The sequence below is a fragment of the Gadus macrocephalus genome, chromosome 21 (genome assembly GCF_031168955.1).
Source record: "Gadus macrocephalus chromosome 21, ASM3116895v1".
Classification (NCBI taxonomy): domain Eukaryota; kingdom Metazoa; phylum Chordata; class Actinopteri; order Gadiformes; family Gadidae; genus Gadus; species Gadus macrocephalus.
This window is the reverse complement of record NC_082402.1, coordinates 13066537-13079036: the sequence shown is the minus strand read 5'-3', so window position 1 is coordinate 13079036 and position 12500 is coordinate 13066537.

Genomic DNA, 12500 nt, shown 5'->3' with positions numbered 1-12500 from the left:
GATAGTTTAAAAAATAAATGCCTCGTAAATGTGCAATGATAAACTGCACTTACATTGGAAACGGATTGTCCGTCTTTTCGTTTACCAAGGACAGAAAAAGGTAACATTCTTGCTTGCTCCTGTATGAATGGTCCTAGGCTACCTGAGGCTTCACCTGGTAATGAAAGTTGCGCTGGAGCCCGGGTAATATCGCACATGGCTTATTCAAGTTGCGCGCTAGACATTCTCTAAAGTGTCGAGACTCAAGCACTTAACTTACCTTAACCGATTGTTCCATACAAATGGTTAGTTAACGATTTAACAACTTCAACATCTGCTATTACAGTCGTTATTTTTTTGTAGGACTTGGGCTAATGACCTTGCACAGAGGGAAAACACATCTACACCACTTGTCATTGATTTCTATGCATTCACTGATCTTTACAGATGGGTTTGTTTTAAGCCATTGAATATACCGTAATTGCTCTGCCATGCAACACATTATAAGCTACTCATGTTTGTTAAATGAGAAATATGGTCTGGATCACATTGAAACAGTAACAGTTGTATAACAGTAATTATACAAACATTATATCAACATTGCAACAGGCAAGTTTATTCAAACATCACACTAACAAGAACACAATAAGAACAGTAACTAATAAAAAAAAAAGATAAATGATTTAACAACACTGAACATACTGAACAGAGGTAGGGGAAAAGGACAGAGGAAGAAGACTTGTCCGTTGTCACAGCATCAAGGTCCGACTGTAGAGATCAAGAAAGGAAGAGGCATGAGGAGAACAACAGAACACTGCTCTCTAGCAGATTGTTTACTGATGTAAACTAAATTGATGCAGTCTTAAAATTATGATTCTAATCCAGGTTTCTATTTTAGGAGAAAGAAATGGCTCATAATCGTTACTAAAAAAAAAGCTTTATCATCGGCACTAGTGAGGATTAGAAAAAACACTCTCTGTAAGTAACATACATATGTAAAACATTCGCGCATTTCTTTTTTTTACATTAGCTCACTAAAACTCTGTAACTAGGGCAAAAAAAAAGCCTTACCTCCAACAGCTGGTGTTATCGTTGCGGGACAAGGGAAGTGCTTTAGAAACTGCCGTAAAGTAGTACCTCTGACAGTATTACAGTGTGTGACGTCATCGCATGTTTTTAACGCCTTTTTAGAACAGATACGTGACCTTAAAAAATGCAATATTCAGCTGAGTTTATTATCTTAGCCCCACCCTTTGATAGCAACTTTAAAATTACTTGACAAAAAATTACATCGTGAGAAAAGTGGATTCTGAGGATAAAACCCCGTTGGCTCCCATTCATTCTGGACTCGCCTACGAGCGCCCCGCGTGGTCAAAGATTATTACTGCAACCAGTCCAGAAACCCGGAACTAACCCGCGAGTGCCAGTTCTCCTTATATTAGACATTCTCTGCCCGAGACTTGGCCCGGTCAGACCCCGAGGGCAGGCCCCCCCTTCCTGCCCTCGGGGTCCGACCGGGCCAAGTTTCAGTGCGGAGGTCCCAGTTAGGCCCTAGAATAAGGTATTAAAATTTCAGGGCGGTAGGACCTTCCTGTCTCAAAAACTGTTTTTCCACCACATTCTGAACCATTAGGTCTTGCAGGCTACACTTCTGAGGGGCTTTGTCCAAATGACACTCCATTTGGGAAAACTTTTTTTCTCTAAGGGCTAGAACTCCAAATCTCGGATATGTCGTACACGGGGCCCCGGGAAATGTGTGTAAACATTTTAGCATCCCTAGCTATCTCGAAAAGGTCGGCAAAGGGGTGTGACCTCCAACAGTACAGTAAATGTACATAAGACAGAGGTTAGTTTCTAGTCCCCATTTTTTGTGGGATGGAGGTGTACATTTGTGGCTAAAGGTGTGTAGACACAGCTGGCCTGTGGCCACGTTTTTGAAGTCGGGGGTCAAAAGGTCAAAAGGAGCCGGCACCACGCCGCTTATGAGATAACAAAAAGTTAATGTGTGTTTCTCTCATAACCTTTTGTCATTATTAAAGAGAGGCCTGATTCTCAGATATGCATGTTGGATGGCTAGGGTGTAGGTCTGGAAAGAACTTCAGGCCAAAATCTTGCAAGCGAGCCGCTGGGTGCAGGTGCAACGAGATGGAGCACTTGCTGAGCCTGGACTTTCATAATCTTCGCTCTGTGAATGTAAAGGATGTTTCGTCGGATTTTACGATGAAGAATCATAATGTGAATGGGAATATTCTATAAATCTCTTGATATCATCTTTCGTCTCAACACTTCTGCTGCAGCCACTTAAAGTCTCACTCCGAGAACCTTAAATGAATCAATCCATTAGAAGTATGAAAATATCTTCCCGGTGGTGCAACAGAGCAAACAAGGTGTCCTTTGACATCTACGTTTCGAGACGATTGCAACAGTGCCACACATGATCATATTTGAATATGTTTCGGGGTAGTAATTAGATATCGATTTTGGAGGCCTTTATCAATAATGACCAGCTATAGATTTGCTTCCCGATGGAGATTTTTGACAAATTAATTAAGTTAATTAGCATCTACACGTTAAGCTGAGTCCAATGAGATCAAGCTCGGCCTCTTGCTACACCGAGATCATGTCCTAGACCTAGGTGTACCATGTAAAATACATGTTACCATTAGCTAGAGTGTCGTTCTTGGTGTCATTGGACTCAGCTCAACGTGTAGATGCTAAATAACATGTCATTTGTGACACATCTTTATCGGGAAGCAAATCAATAGCTGCTCAGTATTGATTAAGGCCTCCAATTTCGACAGCTAATTACTACCATTAAACATGTTCGAATATGCTCATGTGTGGCACCGTTGCAATCTCCTGGAAGCGTAGATGTTGAAGGACACCTTGTTCGTCCTCTTACATCACCGGGAAGATATTTACATGCTTCTGATTGACTAATGAATTGATTCAGCTATTCCCCCAGAAGTCTGGGGTCAAAAGGTCAAAAGGAGACGGCACCACACCGGGGTGGATCCAGATCTCGGGCAACAGCGCAGGGTTGCCAGGTCCTGCAAAAAACGTGCCCCCCACATACCGTTCAAAATCCACCCAAAATGTCCTAGAAGCATCCCAAATAAAAAATGATATTATTGGCCATTTTGGCCAACGTTTTGAAAGTAATAATATTTGAGGAAATATTTAGTTGTTGTTGTTTTAGCAGCGAAATGCACCGTGTGCGTGTGTGTGTGTGTGTGTGTGTGTGTGTGTGTCTGGGTGTCTGTGCGTGCGTGTGTGTGCTTGTGTGTGTGTGTCTGTGCGTGTGCGTGCGTGTGTGTGTGTGTGTGTGTGTATAACACGCTATTTTATGTTGAAATGCGACGTAATCCAGTGTTCACGAAAAGTACACTGTCAACGTATGCTTTTGGCGACTGGGTTGGCTCTCAGATATACGTGTTTCTAACAAGATGATATCATTAAAAGTTACATAAAGTAACAGTTTAATAACACAAACGCAGGAAGCACGTGAGCTGCTAGTTTAGTTAAAGCAACCTGACGTCGTTGAAACATGCGAGCGAGCCGATCAAATCCTAATAACTATAAAACTAAAGATCAGACACAATCACTGACTGATGATTATGCAAGTAAAAAGTACGCTAGAAATGTTATTAGAAACACGTTTAACGGTGAATCGGTCCTAAAATATTGCATTTCCCATTCAGATAATAAAGATTAATAAAGATCATACACATTCACTGACTGAAGATTATGTAAGGAAAATGTACATTTCTCGCTAGAAAAGTCATTAGAAACGCGTTTAATGGTGTATCTGTCCTAAAATATTGCATTTCCCATTCAGATAATAAAGATTAATAAAGATCATACACATTCACTGACTGAAGATTATGTAAGGAAAATGTACATTTCTCGCTAGAAATGTCATTAGAAACGCGTTTAATGGTGTATCTGTCCTAAAATATTGCATTTCCCATTCAGATAATAAAGATTAATATAAGATACGCCGTGTTCCGGAGCCGCGGGGGATTCTGGGAATTGGGGTTCTCAGTTGACAAATGGGGCTTTTGTTAATTTGTTTTGTTGTTAGGATTAAGTGGGGTTGATGGGTTCGGGATGTTATGTGGTTGTGTGTTGTTCTATTAACATTGTTCGTGTGTTCATTATTGTCGACACGAAACGACACCGTCATCGTTTCGTGCAGCTGTTCCGTGTTGAAGTCTCGTTCAATAAAAACCAACTCTCGTTGTCGAGCGTTCAATAAAAGCCAACTCTCGTTGTCGACCGTGCCCCCCCCCTACAAACGTGTCCCCCCCCCCCCCTCAACAAACGTGTCCCCCCCCCCCCTTCAACTAACGTGTCCCCCCCCCCTACAATCGTGTGTCCCCCCCCCCCTCAACAAACGTGTCTGTTTATTATTATTATTATTATTTTTCCACAATGTCTTGTTTTTAAACGATTTATGATAACTTTATGCTCTGTAAGGTGACCTTGGGTGTCTTGAAAGGCGCCTCTAAATTAAATGTATTATTATTATTATTATTATTATATATTTATATATTATCTTATATTATTATTATTTATTATATTATATATTATATAAATATATATATGTGGGAAATGCATCCTGGGATTTATAGCGGTTGCAAGTACACACGAGCCACCTCCGATGCATGCGTACTTCGAATTGGAACAGTGCTCGGGCAACGACTGATGACGTTTCACGAGTCCACGAGCACACGAGCACGCACAAGCACGCGAATAGAAACGGAGGCGAGCATAGGCGAGGACCGGCTTCTTCTTCTTCGCTGGTGGCCAGGCTTAGTTAATGCTAAATGATAACAACAACTGTACCGAGAGGATGTGGCTGCAGCAGGCTAACCTGCGAGCGAGCCGATAAAATCTTCCCAATAACTATAAAACTAAAGATCAGACACAACCACTGACTGAATATTATGAAAGGAAAATGTACATTTCTCGCTAGAAATGTCATTAGAAACACGTTTAATGGTGTATCTGTCCTAAAATATTGCATTTCCCATTCGGATAATAACGATTAATATGGCTACGTAACTATTTCACCAAATGCTAGGAGAACGTATCGCCCCTGTTGGTGCTATTCCCCCATTCATTTCGAATGGAGAAGGACGCGTGTTCAGGGTGACGCTTTGGTCAGGCAAAGCGTGGACCTGAACACGCCTTGCCATGTGGACACACGTATCTATCTTACGCCTTGGCGTGATACCGGTTGGTGTGTGTGTGTGTGTGTGTGTGTGTGTCTGGTCGGGGCACCTCGGATGGAGGCATTGGATGTGCTACCATCCCTTCTCGGGGGGGGGGGGGTTGATAAAGGTTTGCATATTCATATATGCAGACACAATATGAATAATGTTCCCTCTCCATGTCTGTCTCCCCCTAAAGGTTACCTATTTTAATTACAGAAAAACAATTAGCTGAGGAAATAGTTTGTACTTTGAGCGGATCTTTGCACTCAAAGTATACTTCATGCATAACTCAAAGAGTGGGTCAACTGTAAGCATGTCTGTTGGGGTCGGTGCACGTATGTGCATGTGTGTGGTGTGTGTGTGTGTGTGTGTGTGTGTGTGTGTGTGTGTGTGTGTGTGTGTGTCTGTTTGTTTGTGCGCGTGTTTGTTTGAGTAAGTATTTAATGTTCCTTCAGCGTTGTGATTCTACATTATTTCTCTGACATTATGCTGGACGACGGTACACTACCCCATACATGTGTAGGGTTATAAAGACCACTGATCAGCTGGTCTTCAAATGCGTATAGGTTATGACCAAAAACAGAAAGAAATTAGATATTTGTTCAATCTAATTGTGCCAAAATACTACTTTTTAAATGTTTTGTTTTGATTTGGAATCCAACCCTAGAAATGGTGAGCTGTGGTGTGTTCCTGAAGCGCCAGAACCCAGTGTGTTAACAGATGTGCTCGCTGATGAGGCCAACGTCTACCTTCCCCACACACTCAAATTACTGGCAAATGAAAAAGGACATCACCCTTTATATCATCAGGGCAAAACCCCAAACACTTGCCCACACACACACACACACACACAAACACACACACGTACACACACCTCCATCCCTTTTAGACACACTCCCACACAAACACACCCACACACACATGCACAATCACTTCTATTCACACACACACACACACACACACACACACACACACACACACACAATCACTTTCATAAACACACATACAGACATACACACACAAACACACACGTGCGGGCACACACATACCCACACACGCACACACACACATCTACACACAGACAAGGGTGTTGGTTTTTGCCTGTGGGTCTGTGGTCTTTGAACTGCCTCTCAGACTCCAGTCTCTCCAAATTCACTGTGAGAGATCCAGCTCTCTGCCTGCCCAAAGTACTGCAGCTCAAAAGGATACACACACACACACACACACACACACACACAGACACACAAAATGGACCAATGGATGCATGTAAGAAACACACACTCATACACACATGCAAAGACTGACCAGAAGAGACCCACTTTAATCCATGTACACACTGGGGCTTGTGCACACACTCGGGGCACAAACTTAATTGTACAAACACATGCACCCACGCACGCACGCACACACACACACACACACACACACACACACACACACACACACACACACACACACACACACACACACACACACTCGCACACACACACACACACACACAAGCATGATAAATACAGGGTCTTCTGTGCTCACCGCTGCTGTTCCTACAAGGTCCAACGCAGGCCCACCGAGCGGCAGAGACAGGCGGTGTGGAGCAGGGGTCTGACTCAGCCGGACCAGCTGCCTTTGTACTGCTCTCTGTTCCGCGCGTTTGGGTTCGTCCATTGTTGCAATGTGGAACTTCTCCCCGCATTTTGTAGAGGCTTTTGCTCGGCTTGTTTCGCGCGGTGCCACCAGGGGTTGGGGGGAGTGATGGGGTAAAATGGCACATCGGTCCGGGTGGACAGACGCTCTTTATTGTTACGATCGGGGAAGAAGTCGGGGCTCGGCGTTGAAAGCACCTTTCCTTTGGGCAGGTGGGGGGTGCACACGGGCACAAGAACATCGCACACGCTCACCCAACATCTAACCTGGCCTTTGGTAAGGGGGAAACTCACATGTACACAGCGAGGACATACAAACACCAGACGCTGATGAACACCAGCTAAACCCCCCCCCTCCAGGATGGAACCAGGATCCTTCTTACTGTGTGGCAGGACCCCCCCCCCCCCCCCCCGCATCCCCCACCCCACCCCACCCCACCCCCCCCTCCTGAAATGGCGTGCACCTCAAGCTACATGTGCTGACTAAATCAGGCTAGCATTCTTCCTAAATCCCCCCCCCCTCCTGTTCCCTAACCCCCTGCGTGCTTAGTGTGTTCACAAGTCACCGTGAATGAAAAGGCTTTCCAAAAAAAAAACACACACGCACACACACACACGCACACACACACACACACACACACACACACACACAAAGTTGACTGGCACTAAGTGGGTAGGATGCACCTCCATAATCACGGCGGTGAGAGGCGCCGTGATGAGGCGCGTCTGCGCTGATCGTTTAGTCGCCGTCGGCGGCAGACTCCCGGTAAACAGGCGACGTCGCCGGGGCCAGGGAGCCACGCGGAGGATTCCGGAGCTCCAGCTGTGAGCCGCTGACGAAAGCGCTGATCCCCGTCAGGCGAACAGAACCCTTTGTATTGTGGGAAGTCACAGACTAATGTTCCCATTGTGGAAGCGATGGAAGCGTGTTCAAGTACCAAACGTGTTTGACACTTGTTTTGTATCAATGATGAATGTCCCCTATTAATATTGTGCATTTCTTGATTTGTCTTTGTCTTGCAAGCTCAACACCGTATCTCACCTACTGGTATGGTGACTCTCGTGAGTTTGAATATTAATTGTTTACTTTGACAAATGTAAAAACGACTCTTGTCGGTTTAAAAGGGGAATACTGTAAGACAACAGCTTGAGCGTCGCAGTGGATGGTAGTTGTAAAAAGGATAGTGCTTTTTAAAATGTCTTCAGATCAAAACACACACAGAGCCTCATGCAGTGTCTGGCCGGGAGTCTCCTGGGGGCAGAGCACAAGAAACCCATTCATCATGTACTTCCTGCTGCCTGGAGGCTCAGGTGGAAGATTAATGTTAAGAAGGTGCAAGTTTGTCATTGGCAAACCAGGTGACTCAAGCAACAGGCAGATAATGCTAAAAAAGGATTCTTTAATTAACCAAACACAAAGGTGACCACTGACAAGGGCATAAGGGGAGTTATGAACAATTGTCAGTGAGCCATAATTATGTGTCTGAAGAACTGATAAACAGTGTTTTGAAATTAAATAATTATGGCTCACTGACAATTCTTACCGGACGATAATCTTCCCAGAAACAACAAGCCCTGTTGGCACTGTTCGATAAAAGCAACGAGAGGCGAACCCCAACAAGGATCACAGCCCCCCTCTGTTGAAGTCAAGGGACATCTTGATTATAGTCTCCTGTCCCGACGGCGCGACACTGGAGCTTCCTGCTCCAACAGGAAGAAGGCTCCATAAATGAGCTGAGATGTTGCGTGACGGCCGGGCGCCTCCCGCCTTTGATCGGGGAGCCGTACCCACGAGAGCCGGGTCTCGTGGCTTATCTCTCGGCTTCACACCAGAAACTGGTTCAAAGTGTGTGTGGGGGGGGGGGGCTGCCGGTGGGTTTGTCCCGACTCATTTACCAACGATGCCTCTCATTTTCTGTGGTGCTCTTACATAGGCTCTAGCATACCCCTTCATACACTGCAAAGAGGGTGTGTGTGTGTGTGTGTGGTGTGTGTGTGTGTGTGTGTGTGTGTGTGGTGTGTGTGTGTGTGTGTGTGTGTGTGTGTGTGTGTGTGTGTGTGTGTGTGTGTGTGTGCTTGTGTGTGTTGGTGGAGGCTTGGAGGGTTGATGGGCTGGGTTGTTGACTTCTACTGAGGGAAAGAGGTGTGTGCATTGATCAGAGGGTGTGTGTGTGTGTGTGTGTGTGTGTGTGTGCGTGTGTGTTTGTGTGCGTGTGTGCTTGTTTGTGTGTGTGTGTATATGTGAATGTCTGTCTGCATGTGTGTGTGTGTGTGTGTGTGTGTGTGTGTGTGTGTGTGTGTGTGTGTGTGTGTGTGTGTGTGTGTGTGTGTGTGTGTGCTTGTTTGTGTGTGTGTGTGTGTATATGTGAATGTCTGTCTGCATGTGTGTGTGTGTGTGTGTGTGTGTGTGTGTGTGTGTGTGTGTGTGTGTGTGTGTGTGTGCATGTGTGTGTGTGTGTGTGTGTCTACATGTGTGTGTGTGTGTGTGTGTGTGTGTGTGTGTGTGTGTGTGTGTGTGTGTGTGTGTGTGTGTGTGTGTGTGTAGGAGGGACGGGAGAGAGACAGAGAGCGGGGAGAGATGGCGGGCGGGTGTTTGAAGAGTGTGCAAGGAAACATTCTCCTGCTCTCTCCTCCTATTAAACATATTTTGTACATCTCATCGGCAATAAAAACAGCAATCAATCTCATCCAGGCTCTTCAGAGGGCCCCTTTGAAGTCTTCTTAGAAAATGACCTCCCACTTTCTCCATCAACTTAGCCCCAACCAGCCGCCTGCCAAAAAAAAAGAGCGGTGCAATATTATCTCACTTCAGAAAAATTTAATGTAAAAAAAGAAAAAAGAAATCCTTTAAATTTTCATCAAAAGCATTCTAATCAGGCACTGCTCAGGTCAGCTAATGAGTTGGCAGGAGTGAGGCCCCGTGCCAGGCGCTTGGCTTCAAAGGCCTCGCTCATTAGCGTTAGCTGCTCTGATTATGATATGTTCATGTGCAACCTCGCATAACGCTCTGACACACACACACACACACACACACACACACAGAAGCTCGCAGCCGGAACACATAGAGATTCGGCCTCGCTCGCTCCTTCGGTTAAGGTCTATAAGACTTACTTGACCGTGGTATATGTGTGCGGTAATATATCAACCCACGCGGGTTCGGTGTTACAGGCAGACTCACTCAAAGGGAGCGAGGGCTGTCATTAGCAGCGCTAGCATCATTAGCAGCCAAGGTCAGCGTCTGAAGCCAGAGACACAGAGCCATGCGGCGACCTCTATCTTCCTTCAGCCTTTCAAAATGATTTGCCACCAACTTTCCAGCTCCAAAGTGAAGCCGCCACAATTAGGGTGTCAGACCACACACACACACACGACACACACACACACACACACACACACACACACACACACACACACACACACACACACACACACACACACACACACACACACACACACACACACTGACACAGACATACACACGCATTGCAGGCAGAGACAAGAGTAGACTCAAGGACATCGATGGAGAGGAGAAAGTAGAGTGTGCACACCACCAAAAAAGTAAAACGAACCGAGATTCAACCGACCACAAAAGCACCTCTACTTCCTGCCCGACCTGTTCTATTTATCAGCCCGGTGGAATTTCCCCGTCCGCACTTTTCATTTCAAATCTCCTCAATATGACCCGTCATTTCCAAGCCAGGCAGCAGGTTTTTCCCCTCCCCTCTCCCCGCTGCCCTAAGCCGTAGAAACCCATGCCAGAGCTAACCTGTGGTTTCAACTCTGTGCTACGGGCTCCACCGAGAGTCAATTAAAGCAGATGAAAAAAAGATTTCCCGCTCTAACCTCAACTCACACCCGCCCCCCCCCCCACCCCACTCCCCCCCCCATCCCGCTCACCCCGCCTCCACTTGTGGATTTATTCACTCTAGCGTTCCTTGACAGTGAAATCTCAAGGCTTGACTCTCTAATACCGCCACCAATTAAGACGGCCGCACTGACTCTCTCTGTGAGGCCTGGCTTCACAGCGCTGTCATCGCCCTCATATCGGCGCGCACGTGTGTGTGTGTGTGTGTGTGTGTGTGTGTGTGAGCTGTTGTTGTGCACGTACAACCTAGACGTGCACGTGCTGCTTGTGAAGTGGCTGCTCGTCGCCCCTTGTTGCGTGGAGCGATGGCGACCTTGAATTTGAAGTAGGAGGAAGCGGGTCGACTCGTTCGCCAACGTCGCCGTCGTGCCTTGGTTTACCGCTTTGTTCCTGATGGGCAGTATGTGTGTGTGGTGTGGTTGTGTGTGTGTGTGTGTGTGTGTGTGTGTGTGTGTGTGTGTGTGTGTGTGTGTGTGTGTGTGTGTGTGTGTGTGTGTGTGTGTGTGTGTGTGTGTGTGCGTGGTGCGTGCGGCGTCGTGTGTGTGTGTGTGTGTGTGTGTGTGTGTGTGTGTGTGTGTGTATGTGTGCGTGCGTGTGTCTTTGTGTGTGTGCGTCTGTTTGCGTGTGTGTGCGTGCATGTGTGTGTGTTAGTGTATGTGTCTGTGCGTGTGTGTGTGTGTGTGTGTGTGTGTGTGTGTGTGTTTGAGTGTGTGTGTGTGTGTGTGTGTGTGTGTGTGTGTGTGTGTGTGTGTGTGTGTGTGTGTGTGTGTGTGTGCGTGTGTGGGTGTTTGTGTTGTGTGTGTGCGTGTGTGTGTGTGTGTGTGTGTGTGTGTGTGTGTGTGAGTGTGTGTGTGTGTGTGTTTGTGTGTGTCTGCGTGTGCATGTGGGTATGAGTTTGTATGTGTGTGTCTGTGTGTGTCTGTGTGTCTTCTATGTGTGTCTAGTGTGTTGTGTGTGTGTGTGTGTGTGTGTGTGTGTGTGTGTGTGTGTGTGTGTGTGTGTGTGTGTGTGTGTGTGTGTGTGTTTGCGTGTGAATGTGTAGTCAGAACAAGTGGTTATTTGAATGGGGACCCATATGTGTGTGTTAGGACCGTTATCTTTGTGTGTGTGTGCGTGTGTGTGTGTGTGTGTGTCTGTGTGTGTGTGTGTGTGTGTGTGCGTGTGTGTGTGTGTGTGTGTCTGTGTGTGTGTGTGTGGTGTGTGTGTGTGTGTGTGTGTGTGTGTGTGTGTGTGTGTGTGTGTGTGTGTGTGTGTGCATGTGCGTGAGTGCATGTGAGCGCGGGAGAGGGGGAGGGGGGAGCCTATTGAACAGGCTCTTGCCAGTCTATCAGATTAGCTCCATTAGTGGATTAGCCGGATTAGCCAGATTAGCGGGTTAATTGCAGTCTGCTGCTGCGTCGCCGTGCAGAGGCTAATGATGGCTAACGCTAGTTAATCACACACAGCCGCGTTAGCTAGCCACAGCACGTCTGGCAACATGGCACACACATCAGGAAGACAGCGCACATTAGCTTCCCATGAGGATTAGGGGCCGGGGAACTCGATGAGTTAACGGCTAATAGCGTACCATATTATACAGAACTGGTAAAAAACTTGCTGTCAAGGCTGTTGCTTTCTTTTCAATATTTTTTGGATAAAAAACACCATTACTTATCATTTCAAAAGGCATTCTACATGCGGTGTTTCAGCGTATTAGGCCCTTGAATTGTATTATTTTATAAAAAATATGCGGTTTCACAGAGATGATCACACATACAGAACATAGTTCAAAAGCAGCCAGTGGTTGAGTGGATG